We start from the raw sequence: 5,000 nt of genomic DNA, 5'->3' as shown, positions 1-5,000 counted from the left end.
AGCACCCCAACGCCAGCGCCTCTGCCGCACGAAGTCGTGGACCGGCAATCACTCCACCTGCACCCGTTCGTGCCCCACCCCAACCGCCCAACTCGCAACTCCAGCGGATGAACGGCGGACTTTGCTCGCACTCGCAATGTGCAATCCACCCCTATAACGTGCGTTTCATGAAGAGTTATGTCCAATATGCGACATTCCCGCTGTCCATATACATGAGCTGCGAGCTGTACCACGTACGAGCTACAGACGCGATCGCGTTGCTCTCTGTACGAATGCAGATGCTCAGCGGCAGCTAGGAGGCGCTCCATCCATGTCGGTACCGGTGAGCGTTGCACTCGCAGTCGCAAAAACGTACGGCAAGTATATTACTCGGAAGAGTCAATGACAGTCCAAGCCCCCCCTGCGTGGGAAGAGTCTTCCTAGGCCATGACCCACCGGAAGGGCGCAGCGTCCCCCACCCCAGACATGTGACGTCACACTATCGGTATTGACGACTAGACTGATTCCTTATAATCATTTGCCATACACCGGTGGAAGCTGCCGAGACGAGTAACTACGTGGCGGCCTCGCCGTGTCACTAATGTACAGAGATACAACAGTTTCGACTGGAACCGGATGAAACGTATACACGGCGCTGATTAGTAATAGATAGAGCCATCAAAATACAGATAATGTATACAACTGTCCGTATACATGCTGAAAGACTCTGCTCACAATCACAACCACACGTCAGCCAGACACTCTTATCACGCACTACTCTCTGCCTGTAACAGGCACAGAGACAATATGTAAGCACCAGCATGGAACAACACCCAGTGCATCCTCTCCGCCACATTAGACAATCCACACTATCATAACCAGACCGGGAGGTCCACTCACAAAACAGAATATCCCACCCTTCCGACAACCACCATTGCTCAGCTAAGCCACCAACACCCACACATGTCCTACACAGGGGTACACCCAACATCACAATACTGCCTCCTGTCACAGCACACAAACAATGGCAGGAATGAAAGACACAGGTCTGCCACAAGCATGGAATCAGAGCGCCGCCTGTCATGAGCCAAAGGTGCACCCTGACATGGCAAATCAGATGATGCCGCAGTCATTTACTTACGATAATCACAATCAACAAACCGGCCCCCCCCCCCCAAAACACCTTTCCTTACAACAATGTGTACCTTAACCTAACCCGTATTGTGCCTTAACCTAACCCGTATTGTGCCTTAACCTAACCCGTATTGTGCCTTAACCTAACCCGTATTGTGCCTTAACCTAACCCGTATTGTGCCTTAACCTAACCCGTATTGTGCCTTAACCTAACCCGTATTGTGCCTTAACCTAACCCGTATTGTGCCTTAACCTAACCCGTATTGTGCCTTAACCTAACCCGTATTGTGCCTTAACCTAACCCGTATTGTGCCTTAACCTAACCCGTATTGTGCCTTAACCTAACCCGTATTGTGCCTTAACCTAACCCGTATTGTGCCTTAACCTAACCCGTATTGTGCCTTAACCTAACCCGTATTGTGCCTTAACCTAACCCGTATTGTGCCTTAACCTAACCCGTGTTGTGCCTGAACCTAACCCGTGTTGCGCCTTAACCTAACCCGTGTTGCGCCTTAACCTAACCCGTGTTGCGCCTTAACCTAACCCGTGTTGCGCCTTAACCTAACCCGTGTTGCGCCTTAACCTAACCCGTGTTGCGCCTTAACCTAACCCGTGTTGCGCCTTAACCTAACCCGTGTTGCGCCTTAACCTAACCCGTGTTGCGCCTTAACCTAACCCGTGTTGCGCCTTAACCTAACCCGTGTTGCGCCTTAACCTAACCTGTGTTGCGCCTTAACCTAACCTATGTTGCGCCTTAACCTAACCTATGTTGCGCCTTAACCTAACCTATGTTGCGCCTTAACCTAACCCATATTGTACCTTAACCTAACCCATATTGTACCTTAACCTAACCCATATTGTACCTTAACCTAACCCATATTGTACCTTAACCTAACCCATATTGTACCTTAACCTAACCCATAATGTACCTTAACCTAACCCATATTGTACCTTAACCTAACCCATATTGTACCTTAACCTAACCCATATTGTACCTTAACCTAACCCATATTGTACCTTAACCTAACCCATATTGTACCTTAACCTAACCCATATTGTACCTTAACCTAACCCATGTTGCGCCTTAACCTAACCCATGTTGCGCCTTAACCTAACCCATGTTGCGCCTTAACCTAACCTATGTTGCGCCTTAACCTAACCTATGTTGCGCCTTAACCTAACCTATGTTGCGCCTTAACCTAACCTATGTTGCGCCTTAACCCAACACACGTTGGGCCTTAACCCAACACACGTTGGGCCTTAACCCAACACACGTTGGGCCTTAACCCAACACACGTTGGGCCTTAACCCAACACACGTTGGGCCTTAACCCAACACACGTTGGGCCTTAACCCAACACACGTTGGGCCTTAACCCAACACACGTTGGGCCTTAACCCAACACACGTTGGGCCTTAACCCAACACACGTTGGGCCTTAACCCAACACACGTTGGGCCTTAACCCAACACACGTTGGGCCTTAACCCAACACACGTTGGGCCTTAACCCAACACACGTTGGGCCTTAACCCGCTCTGTAATTGTCATACGACGCGTTAAATTAGTGTAGTGTTGCCTAACTGCAACCCCCGCAATATAGTTTGCCACTCGCACTGCCCGGTCCCCAGAGTATCGCTTCATGTTAAACACCTTGCAGCTATACACTGTAATGCGGATGGCAGCAGGACGTACATGCTCAATGCCCTTCGCAGTTGTTCATTGGCATTCGCATGGCGAAGCACAGCCTACGTTGTGGTACGGCTTGTGTCAACTGTCCGCTGATGTTGTACGTCCAAATGACACACTGTACTGCACATTGGTCCTCATGTACTGAATGATACATCGTGGTACATGTGTGACCGTACCACGACTGCGCCAACAACGGCGAACCATACGGTCCAAATATTGTGCACTCAGCTACGTGTCGTCTCCCTATAAGAGCTGGATTGCAGTATGGTATGCCGTGGATGGCGATCAGCATGAGCCGTCTGTTGATGTAGTGGCGCGTGTTGTCAGACGTAGTCGTCTCTTCTCACACACCGTGATAGCATGGTGCACTGCGTTCCACATCTGCGACATGCGACAGAGGCCGGTTGACAGTCGTTCGCGCAATGGACATCGCATACGTACGGGGGCCACCTTCCACGTGTTCGCGAAGCGTGCACATGTTGTTGCGTGTATGTGGGCAGACATAGTGTGTCGTGACACCTGACACAGGCATGCAACAATCGTTGAATTTGCAAATGGCGATGGACGTCTACGTTTGCTGGTGACGTTACGCAAATGAACAACTGGTAAACCGTTGTGGTGCGGTTGTTCTCGCTAGAGGTGAATCAGTGATGGCGACGATCGGTTGAGCTACCAACCGGTTGTTTCAGCGATACCCACCATGCCCACGAACGTGAATGGCATGTGGGTGTGAAGCGATACGCGGCGGTGGCTGGGTGCGACCGTCCCCGGCCGGTGAGGGGGGGCCTCCCGGCGTGCTGGCCGCGCGGTGCGTGGGCGCACGCGCTACAGCCGGCTGGTGGGGGCGGCCAGTGGCAGGCGCGCCGGCCGACGGAGGCGGCAGGCGGCGCAGCTGCGCGCCGGCGCACCCTGCACGCGGCGCCGTGCGGCCAAAGTAGGTCCTCGCAGGCCCGGTGCGAAGCGCGGTGGACATCTGCAGTGTGCTGGTCCGATTGAGGACTGTGTGCGCTGAGGATGCGCCGCCGCCCGGCGCTCGGCGCCGCGACGCCGTCTGCTGCTCGGTCGCCTCTGCGGTTCTCGCAGGTGGTTTGTATCGCAGCTGTGCGGACGTGTTGGCGCGTGCGCTGTGCTGGGAGAGTTCGCTTCGGCACCCAAGTGGGGCTTTTGTCCTTCTGTGGCGCTGGCGTTGGAGCTGCCGGCCACCGTAGGTGGCGCGTGTTGTCTCCCGCCGGCAATGCCACGACAGCACGCTCCCGGGCCTCTGTCGGCAGCGGCAAGCTCAGTTGGGAGCACGGGTGGTCGCACCTAAAGCGTCTACTCGCCAAACTCCGGGCGATTGCGCCTCTCTCGAACCCGACCAAGTACTTAGGACGGCGCTGCGCGCCGCCGGGACCTGAGAGGGTTTCGAGGTGTATTGTGCAGGGGAGCTCAGCCTCCTCCTGTTTGCAGAATAATTGAGCGGACGCTTGCGTGTTCGCGCGGGCCCCCGGGACACACTCCCGGGCGGCCGGCTGCTCAGCTCTAGTTGACGCAGCTCCCTGGTTGATCCTGCCAGTAGTCATATGCTTGTCTCAAAGATTAAGCCATGCATGTCTCAGTACAAGCCGCATTAAGGTGAAACCGCGAATGGCTCATTAAATCAGTTATGGTTCCTTAGATCGTACCCACGTTACTTGGATAACTGTGGTAATTCTAGAGCTAATACATGCAAACAGAGTCCCGACCAGAGATGGAAGGGACGCTTTTATTAGATCAAAACCAATCGGTCGGCTCGTCCGGTCCGTTTGCCTTGGTGACTCTGAATAACTTTGGGCTGATCGCACGGTCCTCGTACCGGCGACGCATCTTTCAAATGTCTGCCTTATCAACTGTCGATGGTAGGTTCTGCGCCTACCATGGTTGTAACGGGTAACGGGGAATCAGGGTTCGATTCCGGAGAGGGAGCCTGAGAAACGGCTACCACATCCAAGGAAGGCAGCAGGCGCGCAAATTACCCACTCCCGGCACGGGGAGGTAGTGACGAAAAATAACGATACGGGACTCATCCGAGGCCCCGTAATCGGAATGAGTACACTTTAAATCCTTTAACGAGTATCTATTGGAGGGCAAGTCTGGTGCCAGCAGCCGCGGTAATTCCAGCTCCAATAGCGTATATTAAAGTTGTTGCGGTTAAAAAGCTCGTAGTTGGATTTGTGTCCC

The 5,000-nt window shown here is 53.4% G+C and overlaps 1 non-coding gene across 1 annotated transcript in view; it reads left to right on the top strand.

Annotated features, from left to right (window-relative positions):
• Window positions 1-4,336: 4,336 nt before the first annotated feature.
• Window positions 4,337-5,000, top strand: part of LOC124620951 — a 1,910-nt gene continuing 1,246 nt past the window's right edge. The window contains exon 1 of the ribosomal RNA XR_006980452.1: window positions 4,337-5,000. This exon is cut by the window's right edge and continues 1,246 nt beyond it. This is a non-coding gene — a ribosomal RNA (small subunit ribosomal RNA).

Source organism: Schistocerca americana, chromosome 6 (assembly GCF_021461395.2).
Source record: "Schistocerca americana isolate TAMUIC-IGC-003095 chromosome 6, iqSchAmer2.1, whole genome shotgun sequence".
Lineage (NCBI taxonomy): Eukaryota > Metazoa > Arthropoda > Insecta > Orthoptera > Acrididae > Schistocerca > Schistocerca americana.
Note: the sequence above shows the minus strand (reverse complement) of the source record. Positions and strands in the feature narration are given on the sequence as shown.